This window comes from Ambystoma mexicanum, chromosome 5q, assembly GCF_040938575.1.
Source record: "Ambystoma mexicanum isolate Mex_15411 chromosome 5q, UKY_AmexF1_1, whole genome shotgun sequence".
Lineage (NCBI taxonomy): Eukaryota > Metazoa > Chordata > Amphibia > Caudata > Ambystomatidae > Ambystoma > Ambystoma mexicanum.
Window position 1 is genome coordinate 95,109,999 of NC_090933.1, and position 21,103 is coordinate 95,131,101.

At 45.3% G+C, this 21,103-nt stretch overlaps 1 protein-coding gene across 7 annotated transcripts in view; it reads left to right on the top strand.

Annotated features, from left to right (window-relative positions):
* The window catches only part of BRD9 (bromodomain containing 9), a 1,136,180-nt gene that overhangs the window by 592,459 nt on the left and 522,618 nt on the right, over window positions 1–21,103 (top strand). The window lies entirely within an intron of this gene.

Below are 21,103 nucleotides of genomic sequence, written 5' to 3' on the forward strand. Positions count from 1 at the left end.
CGGGCAGTTCCACCAAATATGGACCAGGTTCCCTCCTCCCCACACCCTCTCCAACACTTCTGCGAGGTCCCCGGATACATCCTGTGAAGTCGCACCAGTGTGTAGTGCCACTTGAATACCAATTTGTACCAAAATTCCTGCACTTGCGATGCCTTAGCCACCTTTGGTTTCAGCCTCCACAGCCTCTTTCAATCCTCCCTGTCCAACACTCTACTCATCGTTCTCTCCCAGTTATCCATATATAGGGTGGTCCAGGTGTAGATTTTATAGAACTTGTTATCGGGTCCTTCGCCCCGTTGTGCATTGTCCAAAACCTTTCGAATGAGGTAAGTTGGTGTGTAGCCGCCATCTTAACCGCAGGGTTCTGAAGCCAGTGCTGTATCTGAAAGTACTGCATCCTTTCCTTCTCTCCCACATCAGTGGATTGCGTACACACTACAGGCGATCTGATAGTGTGGCCTTGGAACATGTCCCTTATCTTCCGACTACAACCCCTCTCCCAGTGTACGAATGCCCCCCGATCCATTCCTGGCGAGAACTCTGGGTTATTGAAAATGGGGTGCAAGGACGTAATCCTGTGTTTCCTCACAGCCTGTCCCATGTGTCTGCCACTAGCCTGGTTTTAACACTCCAATACAGATGATGGGGCCGGTGTTGACGTGCGAGCCAGAGGAACTCCCTCAAGTTGTGTCTCGCCACTGCTCTGTCCATTGCTATCCACTGCTTCCCCTTATGTCCCGTGAACCACACACGTTTAATCTGTGTTAGGCAAGATTGTGTGCAGTAGGCTTTGGGTGCAGTACAATAACCTTGACCTCCTGGCAATAGGGACCCAACATTTGGTATAAGTCTGAACTACACAGGTTGGTAGTGTGGTCGAGCAGCCAGGTTTATCTCAGGAGGGGTCAATGTGAGCAGTAATGGTGTGACACAGAGTTTCACAAATACAGTTATCCGAATTTACACTCAAGGTTTCTTGATAAAACAATTATTCATTTATTTCACAGTCAGTTATATAAGCCTTCTTTAGAATGGGAGCAAAACATGTAAAACTTAAATATACTTCAAAACACACTTTCAGTTTCTCTTGATCAGATGACACCCATTCAAGTCCAGAGGATCTTCTTAGCGCTCGGGTCCGACTTAAAAGCAACGCACATAATCTGGTGTTCCTCTCCCTGGCTCTTCGGTTCCAGCAGCAACAGCAGTGGAAATGCAACCAGCTTCGAGAGGATATCCAGATGGGCTTATTTCGGAGTTGATTGGTCCCACCAACTCAAAGGGAGAAGACGTCCTTGCAGGTCTTCTCTAGTTGAGGCGAATTCGGAAATTCAGCACTGCAGCAGGGCAAACCAACGGTCCAAGAGTTGCAGCAGGCGTCTCTTCCAAGTTCTTCTTCGGATTCCTTCATCCAGTGGTCGACTCTACATTCCAAGCAAAAAGCCTTGCCTTTATGCATGTTTCTCCCATTCATTTGCAGCCTAGCTGTCCATCACACAGCAGGGTGGCTCTCCTTGCCAGACAGCCAGCCGGCCAATCACCTTTGGGTGCATTCCTGTAACCAAGGGAACTATGCACAGGGAGTTTCGGGCACCTCCCTCGCTTCCTGCCCTGCTAGACATGCTGGAGCCAGAGGCGGGCTTCACTCTTGAATCCGCCAAAGACAAAACAAACAAAGGGACCAAACCTTGTTTGGCACGCAGAGTAAATCTCAAGAAGGACCTTTCCAACAAGAAATGGCGAAAAAAGAACAGGGCCATTTTGACAAAATGGGCACCCATGGGTGCCTTACTGCAGCTGCAACTAGAAACAAACAATGGTAGGAAAAAGTAAACCACTGTCACCAGCCATTAATCGTGGAAAGGGTAACATGAAAAATGTTACATGAGAAACTAGACAAAGGGGATACTAAGTAACCCCTCCAGCACCCTATTGTAAGATAGTGTGTGCTGCATCTAGAAAGTTACAAAATGTAAGTAAAGTCAATTTCACTTCACTGCTCTTCAAAACAGTAGCGTCACCAAGAGAGGGTATTTAAACCTTTGGGAAATCTAAGAGACTTCCCTGTGCCACTGCACTGAAGGTGCTGTGTGTCACAATATAAAGATGATGCCTATGGAGTTTGTCAGACTCCAAAGTCAAAAGAAACAGAGTCCAAATTACAGAAAAATATATGTGACAGGGGGAAAAAGGTCTCACTCTCTCCAGGTTACAAATTAAAAAGTCCTAAAGTCCAGCAAAAAGAGCTGGGAGGTGTGGGGGTTCTCTAAGTAGAAGGGAATTAGCACATTTACGTGAATTCTCTCCAACACTCATCCCCCCTTGACTAAGGGACAGGAGGATTTAATCCACTCCTGGATGAATCTCCTTACTCCAATCGGTCATACTTTCTGGAGAGACAATCAGCATTTTAGTGATCACACCCTGACCTGTGTTCTATGATGAAATCAAACCCTTGAAGGCTGATTGACCATCTTAACAATTTAGGATTCTCCCCCTTCATCTGCATTAACCATCTCAAGGGTTGTTGGTCTGTTTGAATTACAAAAGTAGATCCATACAAGTATGGTCTAAACTTCTTCAAAGACCACAGACTTGCAAAACATTCTCTTTCAGTTGTTGCCCACCTTGTTTCACGGTCTTTGAGTTTCCTACTGATGAAGCCGATAGGGTGTTCCCTGCCTTTCTCATCCAGCTGACTCAGAACTGCACATATTGGTGTATTGGAAGCATCTGGTTGTAATATAAAGGATTGGTTGTAGTCAGGAGCTCTCAAGACTGGAGCTTGACAAAGGGCTTTCTTAAGTCCTTCATATGCCTTTGTGCACTCCCCATTCGACCAGACCACCTTGGGGAATTTGGGTGAGATCACCACATTCAAGGGAGAAGCTGTGGTCCCATAGTTCTCAATGAAGTTCCTATAGTAACCAGTGAGAAAGGCTCTCACTTGGGTTTGAGTAGTAGAGGTTGCCCAGGCTTGTACAGCTTGCACTTTGCTAGGCAATCCTCACCTCCTCCTACCCTCACCTCCTCCTACCCCATGTCCAAGGTAGACCACTTTACTCTGACCAATTTGACATTTGCTTGCCTTTATGGTTAGATTGGCCTGGTCAAGAGCCTGCAATACATATCCTAGATCGTCAAGATGCTCTTCCCAAGTGGGGCTGAACACTGCAATGTCATCCAAGTATGCCATACAGAAGTCCTCCATCCCATTCAGAACTTGATTTACCATCCTTTGGAATGTAGCAGGTGTATTCTTTTAGTCCAAAAGACATAACCTTTAACTGGTAGAGGCCTCCTGTGGTGGAACATGCAGTTTTCTCCTTGGCATGGTCTGTCAGAGCTATTTACCAATTGCCTGATGTTCGGTCAAATGTACTGAGGTACTTTGCTGAATCAAGTGTATCCACCGGCTCATCTGTCCTAGGTAAAGGATGGGCATCAGTCGTGGTGACTGCATTAAGAGCTCTATAGTCCACACAGAATCTCAACTCCTTGGAATCCTGCCTTTGGCACTAGCACAACTGGACTAGCCCATGGACTTGTAGATGGCTCTATTACCCCAATATCAAGCATCTTCTTGACCTCTTCTTTTATGTGGGTTCTTACATGATCTGACATTCTGTAACACCTACTCTTAACAGGGAGACAGTCGCCAGTGAGTATATCATGCTGGCCCCAAGGGGTCAAGCCCGGTGTCAGTAAAAACATTGATGCAAAATGATTTAACAGAACTGTGCACTCCTCCTGTTGTTGCAGAGTCGGATCAGAAGAGAGATTAATTCCTTCTATTTTTTCATCTAAAGGCTGTCCCCTGAGAAGGTCAGGTAAAGGTTCACTCTCCTCCTCCTCTTGATCAGATTCCAAGTGCAAAGCTCCCAATTCTGGTCTGGATACATATGCCTTTAGGCGGTTAGTGTGAATGACCCTAGGGGCCTCCTTGGGATTGCCCAAGTCCACCAAGTAATTGACCTCTCCAAGTTTGCCCACAACCTTGAAGGGTCCTGTTAGGCAAGATTGTATGCAGTACCCTTTAGATGCACTACAATAACCCTAACCTCCTGGCAATAGAGACCCAACCTTTAGTATAAGTCTGAACTACACAGGTTGGTATCTCAAGAGGGGTCAATGTGCGCAGTAACGTTGTGACACAGAGTTTCACAGTAGCATTTATTCAAACAAACACTTACACTCAAGGTTTCTTGATAAAACAATTATTAATTTATTTCACAGTCAGGTATATAAGCCTTCTTCAGAAGGGAACGATATCTGTAACACTTATAACACACTCTCAGTATCTCTAAATCAGATGATGCCCATTGGGGATGGCACAGAGACACTTCCTACACCCTCAGGTGATTAAAATAACTAGGACACTGTGGACATTGATTTATCACTGGTACATTTAGAGCAATACTGAGTTTGGTGTAAAAGATAGAATAGAGGAATAAGACAAAGGTTAACAATTCACAAACAGTTAAGTAGTATCTCAGGGAGCCATGACAGCCAATGTTAATTGCACAATGTCTCGGGCTGATCTTCTTTGCAAGTAGGTAAAAAGTCTTGCACAATGTTTTTATAAATGTTTGTAGAAAATACAAAACTTGAAGGGCCACAAGCTGGGAGGCATGCGAGGGGCAAAGCTTTAGCAACTCTGCAAGGTATATACAGGTCTCAACTGAGAGCAAGTAAGGCTAGACAACAAGAGCTACGTTCTCAGACTTCACAGTACCTCTGGTTACAAGAAATGGTTCCCTAGGCTTCTGGTCGTGTACAGCTCTGCAGATCCTGTTGTTACTGAGCATCAGTTGTGAGGACAAGAGGGAGGACGTCTGGGGACTCCTGCCCTGCACTAGGAAGGTCAGCGGCAGCAATGGGCAAACTTCAATTCAGCGGGTTTTTTAGTGTTTCAGCTCGTTGCATCTGACAGCAAATGGCAACACTGCAGTTCTCGGATACCATTTCAGACTTTCCTTTCTTCTGGGGTCCAGCACTCTGTTGAGGTGGCTCATGCTTGGTCAGTCCTGCATCAGGGAAGCCGGAGGATCTTCCTAGCGCTCGGGTCCGACTTAAAAGCAATGCACACAAACTGGTGTTCCTCTCCCTGGCACTTCGGTTCCAGCAGCAGCGCAGTGGAAGTATAGCCATCTCCGAGAGGATGTCGAGACGGGCTTACTTTGGAGTTGATTGGTCCCACCAACTCAAAGGTAGAAGTCGTCCTTGCAGGGTTTCTCTAGTCGAGGCGAATTCGGAGCTTCAGCACAGTAGCAAGGCTTCACCGGGCAAACAAACGATCCAGGAGTTGCAGCAGGTGTCTCTTCCAAGTTCTTCTTCGGATTCCTTCGTCCAGTGGTCGACTCTGCCTTCCAAGCTAAAAAGCATCGCCTTTTATGAAGGTTTCTCCCATTCATTCCAGCCTAGCTGTCATTCACACAGCAGGTTGGCTGTTCTTGCCGGACAGCCAGCCGGCCAATCACCTTTGGGTGCATTCCTGTAACCAAGGGGATTAAGCACAGGGAGTTTCAGGCACCTCCCTCACGTCCTGCCCCTGCTAGACATACTGGAGCCAGATGCAGGCTTCACTCGTGAATCCGCCAAAGACAAAACGAATAAACAGCCCAAACCTGGTTTGGCGCGCAGAGTAAATCTCAAGAAGGACCTTTCCAACAAGAAATGGTGAAAAAAGAAGACGGGGGCCATTTTGACAAAATGGGCACCCATTGGTGCTTTTATTGTAGCTGCGAACGCAGCCCAAAAAGAAGACCGGGGCCATTTTGACAAAATGGGCACCCATTGGTGCTTTATTGTAGTTGCGAACGCAGCCCGCGGTAGAAACACACAATGGTTGTAAAAAGTAAACCACTGCCACCAGCCATTAATTATGGAAAGGGTAACATAAAAATATTACATGAGAAACTAGACAAAGGGGATACTAACCAACCCCTCCAGCACCCTATGGTAAGATAGTGTGTGCTGGGTCTAGACTTTACTGCTCTTGGAAACAGTAGTTTCAACAAGAGAAGGTATTTGAACCTTTGGGAAATCTAAGAGATTTCCCTGTGCCACTGCACTGAAGGTGCTGTGTGTCACAATGTAAAGATTATGCCTATGGAGTTTGTCAGACTCCAACACAGAAAACACATAGAATTAAAAGTACAAAGTCCCAAAGTTCAGCAAAAGAGCTGGGGGTCTCTAAGGTGGGAGGAATTTAGCACTAAACTGAAAATTCTCCATAACAGGTTCAATCCATTTGTCCTGTAAGGTGCTCTGCCTTGTAGGGACCATAACTAGAACTAGCTGGTCTTGAGTAAACTCCACCATGTTGACCTTCTGGTCATGCCAATGTTTGACCAGTGCCTGACCTGCTTTCAAGTTATCAGAAGCTTCTGTCATCATTTGTGTCATTCTCCTTCGGAGACCTAACGCACATAGTCAGTGATTCTCACTGGCTTCAGGGAAGGAGCACTCTCCCAACCCTTCCTTGAGAAGCTGAAACCGTGAAGTGCAGATGATCTGAAGTTTGGCCATTGCTGGCGCCGACCTTCAATTCGTAGTGCAGGAGTCCCAAGACGTCCTCCATCTTGTCCCCACGACTGGGGCCCAGAAACAACAGGATCAGCAGACCTACAACTGGAACAGAAGCCAGCTGGAACCTGTTACGGAGAATTCTCATACATGTGCTAAATCCCTTCACCGTAGAGACCCCCAGCAACTTTGCTGGATTTTGAGGACTTGATTTTATTTTCCTAGAGAGAGTGTGAGCCTTTTTTCCCCACTCTCTCATGTATTTTGATGTGTGTTTTACTCTTGTGTTCTTTGATTATGGGGTTTTAGAGAACTCCATAGGCATCTTTTCATGTGTGTCACACAGCACCCTTTTAGGCTGTCCCAAGGTATAAACACCTTCTCTGGGATGAACTACTGTTTCCCAGAGAAAGTAAAGTTAAATTGACTTTACTAGTCTTTTGAAATTTCTAGACCCAGCACACCATATCTTCCTATAGTGTGCTGGAGGGTTTACCTAGTATCCCCTGTGTCTAGAAACCCGTGTAGCAGTCCCCTGCTACCCTTTGCTCTCGAAATGGCTGGTGGCAGTGGTTTTACAACGAACTACCATGATTTTTCCCGACTGCGAACACCGGTAGCTAAAAATCGCAGGAGCCATGTTTTTCAAGATGGCGCCTAAGGCCCCTTTCTTTAAACAGGGCCCGGTCTTCTTTTTTCACCATTTCTTTTTGGAAAGGTCCTTCTAGTGTTTTTCTCTGTGCGCCAAACTAGGTTTGGTCCCTTTGTTTCTATGCCTTTGGCAGGCTTTAGGACTGAAGACCGCCTCTGGCATCTGAGTGTCTGTGGTGGGCAGGAAGTGACGCAGGTGCCCGAAACTCCCTGTGCTTAGTCTCCTAGGAGACCCAAATGCACTCTGCCGTGATTGGCTGGCTGACAGTCTGGCAAGGACAGCCACCCTGCTGGGTGAGTGGCAGCTAGGCTGGAATGAAAGGAAGAAAACTGTTTAAAAGGCGAGTCTCTTGGCTTGGAAGGCAGAGTCGACCACTGGAACGAAAGAACCGAAGACGAGCTGGAAGATGACGGCTGCTGCAACTACTGGATCGTTGGTTTGCCTGGTGGAGCCCTGCTGCAGGTCCGAATCGCCACGTTTATCTCGACAGAGAAGCCCTTCAAGGACAACTTCTTCCTTTGAGTTGGTAGGACCAATCAACTCGTACGCCACCTGGACACCATTCTCGGAGCTGGTTAGCATTAACCAGCGAGAAGGACACCAATTTGTGTGCTTGAAGACAGCTACCTGAATCGAAGAATTGCCAGTTTGCCAGCTTTGCGACCATTCCTCATGCAGTGCAGGAGTCCCCCGACGTCCTCCCTCTTGTCCCCACTACTGAGGCTCAGGAAAAGCGAGATCTGCAGGAACTGCCAGGAACAGAAGTCTTCAGCTGCATCTTTTTCTTCAATGTAAGGTACTGTGAAAACCGAGCCGAGAGAACTTAACTCTCAATGCGAACGTTTGTGGAACTTTGGCAACTTGCAGGTCTAGTCAGCTTGTGACCCGACATACAAACCTTTGTTCCGTGAACTACTTCTAAGAACCGTGGCAAAGACTTTTCAGTTTCAAATAAGACACTAGCCCATTGACCTTGGCCTACCTATTGCATTGATTCAACTCCTCTAGTGTTTTAGAGTAACTGTAATATTCGTTTTTATTAATTTATGCCTTTTTGCTCCTACTTCAATGTTATTTTTCTCCGACTTCACCGGAGCTCAACTGCTTAGTAATGAGTATTGTAGTATAATTTTTGTGTTGTTTTGTTTGCCTCATTTAGTGAATGCTTTATAAATTATTGTGTAATAAATTAATAAGTGTTTTTCCAAGAAACCTTGAGTATAAGTGTGTATCTGAATACTTGTTATTGACCTCTGTGTAACATCCTTACAAGCTCACATTCCCTCTTGAGATAAGCCTGGCTGCTCAGCTACCTACCAAAAACTGTGTGGTACCGACTTATACCAAAGGTTGGTTTTGCTTACACCTGTAGTCCTGGTTGTGTGTAAAGGGTACTGCATACAAACGTTGCCTAACATAACCAATTTCTTCAGACCTAAGGTACTGTAAACCTAAGGGGTACCTACCTCTCAGTTGAGACATGTCATGGTTGCTTTTGCAGAGTTGCTTGCAGCCTTGCCCCTCACAAGCCTCCCAGCTTGTGGCCCAACAGTGATTTCATTGTCAACAAACACTTCTAAAACATTGTGCAAGACGTTTTACTTACCTTCAAGAAGTGCTTCATCTCCTGTAGACCTTTCTTAATTGACATTGGCTGTCCTGGCTCCCTGAAAGACTCTTCTATCCTATGCCTTTGTGCTTTAACTATCCCTCAACCAAAGTCACACATTCTATAACTTGTGTAGCTGGGAAAGGGTTAATTTACTTTGCAGTGGGGGTTCAAAAGTACTTACCTGCTTAAGAATATTTGTTAACCTTTGTTTTATTCCCTAAAACATTTTCCTTTTGACACCAAGCTCAGTATTGCTCTAAATGTGCCAGTGATATATCAATGTCCAGTGTCCTAGTTATTTAAGTCACCTGAGGGTGCAGGAAGTGTCTGAGTGCCATCCCAAATGGGTATCTACTGATTTATTGAAACTGGGAGTGTGTATATTTGAAGTATATTTTGTGTTGGATATGTTGTTTCCTTCTAAAGAAGGCTTATTCAAACTGGCTGTTAAATAATTGTTTAATCAAGAAACCCTGAGTGTAAGAGTTTATTTGTATAATTGTCACTGTGAAACTGTGTTACAACCCTACAGCTCACATTGACCCCCTTGAGATAAGCCTAGCTGCTCAGTCACTCTACCAACTTGTGTAGTACATGCTTATACCAAAGGTTGGGTTAACTATTGCCAAGAGGACAAGGCTGGTGCAGTCTCCCACAGGGTACTGCATACAACCTTGCCTAACACATATGATGGTGGAGGGAGCACTTAGAGGTTGCATTTCCAAATAAAAAAATATATTAGGCGACATACTAGATATTAAACCGAAATACATGGCTAAATTGGAAGAACATCTGTGCCGATCACACTTGGGTAGAGATATGGCCATGAGTTATATAGCCTCATGCTGTGTGATGATTGTGAATGTGGGGTTAAGGTGTGTTTTAGAAGGTATTATACTCTCCTGGCTTTACACAAAATGAATGCAAGCCTTGACCCCAACTGTTGGCGTAAATGTGGTCTATGCGGCAGGTACTTTCATGTGTGATGGAATGTCCTATCCTTCTGGGAAAAGGTCCTGGCGGCCATAAAAAGCATAACTGGTCAAGTCCTAAAAATTAAAGTGTGGGAGGGGGGACTCATCAACAAGCGCAATGGGATGCGATGTCGCCAGAAATTAGCCTATCAAGGTGAAATATGCACATTTCATTAAATTGGCTCTGCATAACCACCGAAATTGCACGGGACGAATGGCATTTGCATTTTCATGAAATCAACACACACACAAAACCAAGAAAGAATCTTTTCTTCTAATGGTGTTTGTGAAAATGTTAAAAGGTGTGTGTGTTTTAAACTCCAAGAAACACTACAAATGTTTTCCCTGGAACTTGCAATACCGAAATGGGACATTTCGCCTTTAGTTGTTTGTGATTTTTCATCAGGTTATATCGTTCTGTGGTGAAGTGTATGGCCTACAAGCCTGACGACAGAGGTTCGAACCCTGCATTCAGCATCAATTCAAAGAGGACATTCAATGTTTCTCGTTTTAGCTGGGGGGACTGAGTCCACCGCGTGTACCCTCGACTTGACCCCTGATTAGATTCAGTGACTCTTCTCTTGGGTGAAACACTGGAGGAGATATACCTGCGATCGGCACCCAGAGCAACCCTAATTTCCCGCTTACTTGTGCTGCTGAAAATCACGATCGCACGTTCCTGGAAGGCATCAGAAGGTCCCATTCTATCGTGGACCAAAATGTCAGACATATTGGTAGCAGAGAAGGTGGCTGCTATTATGAATGATCACAATCCTTTTGGGATATATTGTTACCTCTGTTGGATTTTGATAGAGTATCCTGTGCTAACTTGCAAACCGCCCCTGTTCAGAAACCTTTCTTTGCGACTACATGTATGGCTATGGGATGGTTATTATAGGGGTATAGAGATCGGAAAAAATGCAGGTGACGCGGGAGAGGGATGTGCCAGTGGGGGGCATCTTATGCTGACACATGTTTTATTGTACTGTACTGATTGTACCCATATCAGCTGCATACTGAAAGATGATGTTGCTTCCTGTGAAAAACATGTTTAAATTAAAGTTGTAGGGACACGAAATGTGGATTAAACAAACATGTAAGTTAAACAAAATTTTGAAGATGGCAAGATGTGCAGTGTATTTGACTCCAGTACAAAAAAAAAAACAACCTCAGGCTGTTCTCTATACCTTTCCTCAAACCACTAATTTACCCCTACAGAGATGAGATCGCAGAATCGACCGCACATCTACAATCAACCCAGACGAGCTAAACAGTGCAATGGTGGTCTTTTCTTCTCAGCTCCGTTCTTTCTGTCCCACCCCTTTCTCCTCCCCTCAGTTTCGCCCTTTTCCTGCTTCTTTCTCCCCTCCACTACAGAACTCTGATCTATTTTCTCCTCATCTAACCCATACTATACTATTAATCCATTAGCACCTCAAACAGTCAAAGACCTTGTACATGTCACAGCCTCCTACCTTGCCGTCCTCTTTAATCTCTCTCACCTTCCTTCCAGGTATCTTCCAAGCATGCTACAAAATAGCGACTCTGTTAGTAAAGATTTTCTTTTTGCAGCTTTTCTTGCCTTGATATTAGAATCCCCCAACATTTTGTTATCGTTTGATTCCTGCGCTGACTTTTTGAAGGTAAGTAAAGCCTTCTTGCTTTACTTACCTTGCTTTGACCATCTGTTTTGGGGGCACTCACAAGTCCCTAACGCTACCAATGAGGGGGATGGAATTCCGTGTTGTTTTTAAAGGGGAAACTCAGTCAAAAAATGTTAATGTTTATAAATATTGCCCATAATTAAAAATAGATGTTAAACATTTTTTTAATGTTCCTATGAAAAATAAGCATCCAAATGTTCCTCCAAGTCCTTAGTTGTAGGCATCCGTTTTGTGAGCAGAAACACTTTAAAGTGTAATTTTAATTCTCTGCAGCAGTAATCAAGCAGGAGCTCCCTACTCTGGGAGCTGTAGCTTGTTACAGCTGGTGAGCAGAGAATGAAAAACGGTCACAGGGCAGGCAATCGTATGAATGCCAATCTTAATATAACAAACACTCTTCAGAAAAATCTGAAAAGCGTTTCTTCACTGCATTAGGATGGCATTCATAAGAATGCCTGTCCTGTGAACGTGGCAAACGCATCCTGTTTGTTTAACGGGGCCTGTTGGCCTTTCTCTTAATAACAATAACGGACTCTTGCGTTACAGTGGTTAATGGCTACCTCTTTAGAGCCCTCGACCCAAGTTTAAATCCCAAACTGTCTTTTTTTATGGTGCATCAAATTTTGTTTAAAAAAAAACCTTCACCAGTGGACCACAAGAGTCTGTCATTCATAGCGCTCTTTGCCGTGTGGTTTTGCAGCACGACAAACAGTGCTGTGAACGCAGCTGAGGAATTAGACCACACGAGGGTGGGGGCGGGGAGACTCGTTTAGTCTATTTCCTTAGCTGTGAAATTGCAATCACAGTACTCATTGTCGTGTTGTATCACAACATGGCGATGAGCACTTGCATTCGGCAGGGTCTCCAGTCGTCCAGTGATGGAAGGGCTTGCTCCTTCATGCACACTGCCTGCATTGGAGTTCCGGCCTTTATTTTCTGGTGTTTCAAAGTTTGTTTTAAAAAAAAATAATGTAAGCTTCCAGAAACATAGATGCAAGGATTAGAACCCAGGTCGCATGGTTGAAAGGGTTAACCCTTAACCTCTGTATCACAGGAGTCCTTTTGAAAGAGTGTGGTTTTAGGGAGATGTATCATTTGTATGCTTCATCCCCTCTCCTAGTGAGCACTTTTGTTGGACTTCTGGACCTTTTCCTTTCCATCCTGAATTGAGTGGAGCCTTTTTCAACTCATTAATTCTTATTTGCTCTGACTTTTGGAACTCTGTTCTCTGTGTTTAAACTTTCTCATGGTGTCTACTTTCCTCCATATCTCTTTTAAGGTCCTTGTGTTTGACTTCTTGCAGCCCACATCTGCAGTGTTGCCGGGGACCCCTTGGGTCCTCCCAGGGTCGGACTGGGCCATAACATTGTCTCGGGCACCAATGAAAAAGTGGCAAACAGTTGCAAATGGCTATTCATTCCTTCCATCCTTTTGTGACACTGTTTGACTAGTACCCAAGTGGGAATTTTGGGATGAAATGTGATGCAAATTGTGCATTTTAAAGAATATGTATTCAGCAACACTGGTCAAAACTACTAGCCTCATAGCAAAGTAACTCATCAAATTGGCCAGAAAAGTGGCCCACTTTGACCAAAACAACTGGCCCACACCAGCATTTTGTGTTTTTGGTTCGGCCATGGGCCTAGTGCCCTATAGGCCAGTCCAAGCCTGGGTCCTCCTTTGAGATTCTTTTACTATCTTTAAGTAACTACTTTATTAAGGGTAGAAGGATACATCATATTGTTCCTAAAACGTTATACTGTGAGAGATTAGCACACACCACCCTATGTCTAGTGTTCAGGGGACACCTAGTGTCCCCCTTCTCTGTGCTCCTGTGACTTTTTAGTCATATACACAACCTTCTAGTTGTGGCTGGTGGCAGTGGAAGTGTTCTACCAACTATTGTGATATTTTTTATAGCAGACTGTATTCACAGTCCCGCTTGTGCACAATAGGGTCACCTAAGTACTAACTTGGTGGCTCCTCACTTTTTTCGGCATTTCTAGCGTGGTTGTTCTTTGTTAGCCCTTCTACCATTCTGGGAGGGGAGGTCTGTCTGTGTTTTATTCATTTTTAAGTTTTTATTTATAATGTGCTTAATACCCAAGAGGTTTCGAAGCACGGACCCAGGGATCAAACCTGTGTTGCTCCGCATTGTCTTGCTTCCAAGGCGAGGCCGTTGCCCCTGAGCTATCCACCTGAGACATCCCAGGAACCCTTGGGTGTCCCAGCCTAGGCTCCAGTCTGTCTGGGCAGGCTGAAAGGTGGGGGAGGAGTTTTTCACTCCCCTGCCCTTTGTCTGCCTGAGTGCCTGAATGAAACCAGTGCTCACTGGGGGACTTGCTGTCCTGATTGGACAGCCACCTGCCTGTTTCTGTAAACTGATTAGAGAGATTGCAGACGAGTGTGTGGCGAAACTGGGTAAAAGCTGAGGCTCTTGAGGTGAAAGGCAAGTTGACCACTGGAAACTGAAGTAACCGAAGAAGATGACCAGCGACGACTGCAGACCCTTTGCATCACTATGAAGCGACCACTGCGGTCCTGACCCCAATTTCTACTCTACAGAGGAGCTCCGAAGAGGACTCCTCCTTCCCTTTGGCTGGTTGGACCAACCAGCCCTTAGACAAACTACAAATTGAGCCATCTCCCGAGGTGCTGTCTTTCCAGAGCTGCAGACTGGGAAACCAGGAGACTTCAGACCCATTTGTAGAGCATCGTCTTTGCAAGACCGAATCCGTGCATGACTATGCTGAGCTCCAGGTATACCTCCAGAGACACGATCCGACTCATCTAAAGCCCCCTCACCCAAGTGCAGGACTTGAAAAACGAAGAGCATCGACCGTGCGAGTACCGTTATTTGTTGGTGCTGAGGTAAAGGCGCCAAAACCGCAGACTGACCAAAGAAGCTGAAGAAATCTGTGCCAAGGGTCCTCTCTCTCTCTAGACTGCTGCTGAGACCTCCCTGTCAGAGACTTTCCTCTCCTCACCAGACCGAGGAATCCGGAGACCGGGTTCGTCGCTGCTACATGGAGGAGAATCCAGCCACAAACATTTCTTCTAACCTAAGGTACTGTGAGGTGAAAAGGGATCACCTACCTTAAACCAAGAAGTCACTCAATAATGTTGGAGTGCACAACGCAGTATCCAGTGTGTCCACTCTTACCTCTGACACAAGCTGCAGCTTGTGTCCTTTTTGAGAGTCCTTTAATAGGGTCTCCAGTGTTGTTAACTCTGCTAGTATCTTGTCCTAGAGACTGAAAGTATCCTCAGGAACATTTGCTGTTCTGCTGCTTCGTAACACTTTCAGCCATCTCCTAACTAACATTTGCATAGCGTTAGCGATCAGACTTTAAAAGCTTTAGTTTCCTAAGAAACCGCCTCTAGAATGTTAAGCTCTGCTACTGTAGTACTAACCAACTGTTTTTCTTCATAAAAGACTTTATCTTGTGTGGTTTTCCTAACTAAATACAATTACTGTATATTTGTGTCTGTGCGCGAGTACGTTGTATTACCGATCATACGGTAGAACTGTCATTAGTGTCAAACTCTGTAGCAATTGTAACCGCAAGCAACTACCATTGAAGCAATGGCCTTTGAAAAGTGTTTATAAGTATTCCTGAGTGTGTTGGTTAATCGAACTAAGTATTTTTATGACCTTCCTTGTGTAAATATAATAAAAATACATTTTAATATAACTTTATTGGTGTGTTCTTTAGACAGCTGTACTAATTCGGTTCAGTGTAATTGACTACAGCTCATATCTTCCTCTTATGATAAGCCTGACTGCTTTGCCACTCTTCTAAGGTTCCAGGAGTAGTACAGACTGATAGGAAGAGTTGGGGACATGTATGCCAAAGGGATCGTTTTATGAAGTCTTACCTCAAGTGGATTTTAGGAAATCCCCCAAACACGTGGCAAACAAGTCCTGTTAAATATACAGGGCACATTTGCCTCGCTCACAGGACAGTCTGTTCTATGAATGTCATCCTAATACATAAAACAAACGCTTTCCAGATTTGAAAAGTGTTTATTTGCTGTCACAAGAGCAGAGAATTAAAAGAAACAAATGTAATTGTTTCTGTATACAAAATGGATGCCTCCAAGTAATTGAAAATCAGGATTTGGATGCACATTTTGCAGATTATTATTCTAAGAAACTTTTACAAAAAATAGGTCAACATACATTTTTAATTATGGGCCATACTTTTAAACAATAGCGTTTTTGAGTGAACTTCCCCGTTAAGCTGCACACATCACCTTAAAGTGTACTGCAGCTTGGGTACTTTGTATCCCTCTCCTTTTCTTTTAGTAACATGTTGTTACTTGCATGACATGCACAAGACAAGCTGGTGGCAATTAATATTTTTCTACTGTTTTTCAATTTTCACATGTGCACATTTGCATTTAACCTCATAATGCAATTTTGAGTACCATATACTCAAAACGGTGGTGCTACACATCCTTTGGAGCAGTTTTCTCCACCCTCCACTCATATGGTTGTATGGCTGCAGAGTCGTGACCCTACACCTCCATTGCCAGTGGAGCTCTGGTCAAGTATCCCCTGTGCTTCCGGCGGTGTGGTGGGATTGGGGAGGACCCCTATGCCCTCAAATTTTCCTTTGTTTCTGCATCTTTGGAACTTTTTTACTAACCTGTTGCCTCTTGACTCTCTATAAAGATTTCCCCTTGGGACTAGGGTTAAGATTTCCAAAGTCAGCCCTGGGTGGAGGATCTTGGGAGGCCACCCTATTATTGTGAACCTGGAAGACAGAGAGTTTAGTCAAACCCAATCAATGTAAAGTAGCAGAGCAATAAGGCTTAGTCTCAGGAAGGGTGTGAAAGTTGTCTAGGGCTACAATAAGTCCACATAGGGCAACACCAATAATTCTAGTTCGACAGGTAAGTATAAAAACACACTGTTAGGGAGAATTCTCATAAATGTGCCAATTCCCTTCACCTTTGAGACCCCCAGCAACTTTGCTGAATTTTGAGGACTTGATTTTTTTTACCTGGAAAGAGTGTGGGCCTTTTTGCCCACTCTCTCATGTATTTTGATGTGCGTTTTATTCTTGTGTTCTTTGATTATGGGGTTTTAGAGAACTCCATAGGCATCTTTTCATGTGTGTCACATAGCACCCTTTTAGGCTGTCCCAAGGTATAAACACCTTCTCTGGGATAAACTACTGTTTCCCAGAGAATGTAAAGTTAAATTGACTAGTAAAGTCTTTTTAAATTCCTAGACCCAGCACACACTACCTTACAATAGAGTACTGGAGGGGTTACCTAGTATCCCCTATGTCTAGAAACTCATGTAGCAGTCAAATGCTACCCTTTCTTATTAAAATGGCTGGTGGCAGTGGTTTTACAACGAACTACCATGATTTTTCCCGACCGCGAACAGCGGTAGCTAAAAATCACCGGGAGCCATGTTTTTCAAGATGGCGTCTGAACCCCCATTGTTTAAACAGGTCCCGGTCTTCTTTTTTCGCCATTTCTTTTTGGAAAGGTCCTTCTAGAGTTTGTCTCGTCACGCCAAAGTAGGTTTGGTCCCTTTGTTTCTATACCTTTGGCGGGCTTCAGGACTGAAGACCGCCTCTGACGCCCGAGTGTCTGCAGTGGGGCAGGAAGTGAGGGAGGTGCCCGGAACTCCCTATGCTTAGTCTCCTAGGAGACCCAAATGCACTCTGGCTTGATTGGCTGGCTGACTGTCCGGCAAGGACAGCCACCCTGCTGGGTGAATGGCAGCTAGGCTGGAATGAATGGGAAAAAACTGTTTAAAAGGCGAGTCTCTTGGACTGAAAGGCAGAGTTGACCACTGGAACGAAAGAACGAAGACGAGCTGGAAGAGAATGGCTACTGCAACTACTGGCTAGTTGGTTTGCCCGGTGGAGCCCTGCTGCAAGTCTGAATTGCCAAGTTCACCTCGACAGAGAAGCTCTTCAAGGACAACTTCTTCCTTTGAGTTGGTGGGACCAATCAACTCGTAAGCCAACTGGACACCATTCTCAGAGCTGGTTGTATTTTCCTCAGAGTGCTGCAGGAAAACGAATAACCATGGAGAAGGACACCAGCTTGAGTGCTTTAAGACAGCTACCGGAACTGAAGAATTGCCAGTTTGCCAGCTTTGTGACCGGTACCCTTGCAGTGCAGGAGTCCCCCGGCGTCCTCCATCTTGTCCCCACAACTGAGGCTCAGGAACAGCGAGATCAGCAGGAACTGCCAGGAACAGAAGTCTTCAGCTGCATCTTTTTCTTCAAAATAAGTTACTGTGAAAACCCGAGGAGAGAACTTACCTCTCACCGCGAAAGTTTGTGGAACTTTGGTAACTTGCAGGCCTAGCCAGCTTGTGACCCGACATATGAACCTTTCTTCCGTGAACTACTTCCGAGAACCGTGGCAAAGACTTTTCCATTTAAATACCAGACCCGTTTTTACCTATACAAGTCATTAGTCCATTGATTTTGGCCCACCTATTGCATTGAATCAACTCCTCTGGTGAACTCAAACTATTTGCACTGTTTAAGAGTAACTCTAATATTCGTTTTTATTAACTTATGCCTTTTTGCTCCTTCTTCAACTGCTCTGAATGCCATTTTGCTCCTCCTTCAAAGTAGTGTAAATGTTTCAGAACCGGTTAGTGTGAAGTATTGTAGTATATTTTTGTGGGACATTGATTGTCTCCTTTTAGTGAATGTTTTCTAACTTACTGTGTAAATAAATTAAGAAGTGTTTTACCAGGAAACCTTGAGTTTAAGAGTCTATCTGAATACTTGTGATTGTAGACCTCTGCGTAACATCCTTACAAGCTCACATTACCTCTTGAGAATAAGCCTGGCTGCTCAGCTCGCTACCAAAAACTGTGTGGTACAGACTTATACCAAAGGTTGGTTTTGCTTACACCTGTAGTCCTAGTTGTGTGTAGTGGTCCCAAAGGGTACTGCATACAGACTTTGCCTAACACACACAGCAGTTTATTAGGCCTTTAAAATGCACACTAAGCAGATACACACTTTAGTCAAATATTGTCACACCGACACCAATAAGCAAATACAAACATTCACCCTTAGGAGAAATAGAATAACATTTGATTACATTTTTATTCTTTATTTTTTAATTTTTAAAGCACTCACACAGCTTGCGGGCATCGAGGCGCTGTTACAGGAATCGTTTGTTTTTTAGTTGCGCAATTGTTTTTTTTTTTGTTTCTTAGTTGCTTATTTATAACGCGCTTAAATACCCAGAGGTTTCGAAGCGCGGACCCGGGGATCGAAGCTGTGTTGCTTTGTGTCGTCTTGCTTCCAAGTCGAACACGTTGCCGCAGAGCTATCCTTCCGGGATGACCGGAATTGTCAGTGCAATACAGTTAAGCACTCAGATTCATTAGAAATAAGACTTCAGGATAATCATAGAACAGTTCCCTTAGCTCTTATAAAGTACAACCCTAAGATAGTTTGGGAACCTGTGGCCGAAGGTCACCAGCTCCAAAGTAGATACTTGACATGTTGGTTTATTCAGAGATTGGCAATGCCAGTAGTTGTGATTATTAAGAGCCAAAATGTTAAAGTTCGGGAAAGTAAACTCACTCAGTTCCAGTCCTTGTGATAGTCCTAGGAAGGGATCCTTGAACAGGCGTCTACCAACCAGTCTGGAAAGAGTTATTTAGGCACAATACTTTATGCCCTACAGGGAACAGGGGTAGAGGGGTTGGTGGGAGGCAGAAACATGTAGGTTAACTCTACCCCCTGACCTGGATTTCTCCAGAGACCACTGCTGGTGTTCTGGAATCTGTTGAGGGCACACCTTGGGCGCTTGGTCCCGTTGAGGCAGGCCCCAGGGGTTGCGGGTACTTAGGTCACGGTGCAGGATTTAGTTATGGTCAATCGCAATACTTAGGAATCGCTTCCAGGTAGCTTCCAGTGGAACACCCAAATGAGGAAAGCTGAAGGAGCACGCCACCTCAGGGCACCTCCAGGGATCGAAGGAGTGTTGCAACAGGAGTCATCATGGTCAGGCGGTGTTGAGATGGATTATAAAAATTAGCCCTGGTGGACAGATTTTAGGAGGCCACCCTAGTTACGGAGAACAGGGGCCTCTGAGAGTGTAGCTAAAACCCAATCAAGGTGCAAACGGAAGGCATTCAGGGACCCTCAATGAGTCCTCATAGAACAACACACAGCAATTCAGCTTAGACAGTCAATTATAAAAATACAGTTTTTTATTTAGGCCTTTAGAACACACTGAAAAATGAAATAAGCAGATAGTAATATCACGCACTACTATATAATACATATATATATATTTCTGAGGCTTGTGGAATCTGCTTAGATCACATGCTGTGCATAGGCCGACATCTAGTGGAAGCTGCGGAGTATTACAGTTTGTTTTTCGAAACTCGAAAATGGGCGTCGACACAGGGTGTGCCAGTAATACTATCCCTAGTGTGACGTCCACTGTACCCAAGATCCCTCACGCGTCTAGGATCCTCAGATTGTTTTTTTCCGCCATACTGGTCGGAAGCATCTTGCGGAGTCCCCTGGCCTTAGCCATACTTTTGCTAAAATTATAAAATAATAATCTATTGACATCCTTCCCCACCCCAACGTCGAACTTCGACACTCGACGCCGGCTGGAGAAGAAATCAACCGTCGGCTGCTGCACGACGGATTTGGGCCTCGGAAGGCCGCTGGCCTCGGCCCGGGCCTGGTAGGCCGCTGGCCTCGGCCCTGCAAGTAGGGAGAGTGGGGGGTGGTACATACTCTACACTCTTGGTATATAGGTACACCTTATATATTTCCTACACTTAACAGCCCGCTGCCTCAAGGTGCGTATGGAGGGTACCCCTTTTCAATTCTGCCCCAAGTGCAACCGCAAATACCCTTGGGTCGACAGGCACGCCACGTGCAATCTCTGCTTGCCGAGGGACCACCCCGAAGCGAACTGCAGAGCGTGTAGTAGGTTTAAACCTAAGACACTTAAGGACCGTTTGACGAAGCATTGAGCCCACCACGCCAGGCAGGCGGCCATGGCAGCGGAGGGCGCCTTCAGCGATGGCAGCAACGCCGTACTTTCGGACGGCGGGGGCATTACGGCGTCGAAAGACAGCCGAGCGCAGGTCCCCGACCTCGGAAGGTCGTCCGGCAGGGCGGCTATGGGGAAGACCCCCGGCGACGCAAGCGCTTCACATAATACACACTAAGTCCAGCCGAGACTCGACGACGTCGAGTTCTCGGAAAGAGGCACAGACAGAACGGTCCGACTCGGTGTCCTCTGGGCGCTCTCGATCGAGATCGCCGCATGACGCCAGGCAATCATCCACTCTTGCCAATAGTGCCTCGCTCCCTAGGCTAACAGAAGTTCGATCGTCGGAAGACGAAGACGTCTTCCACCCCCAGGCCGCGCTCCAGGAGGCGGAGCCCGCAATTAAAACCAGCGAGGCCCCACGCTCGAAGCACAAGGACACCTCTCCCGATCCTCGACGCCAGGCGTCGAAGAACTCCGGAGCCTCTAAGGGACAGGGAAAACATTTTTCTACGCACGGGGAGGGGGGAAAACAGCAGAAGAAACTACCTGTACATTCTTCCACATCTGTGAGACACTCCAACCCCCCTAAACAGACAGACAAGTCCAGGTCTGCTGATAGGTCCACAACCAGCAAAGCTACTCAGGATAAATC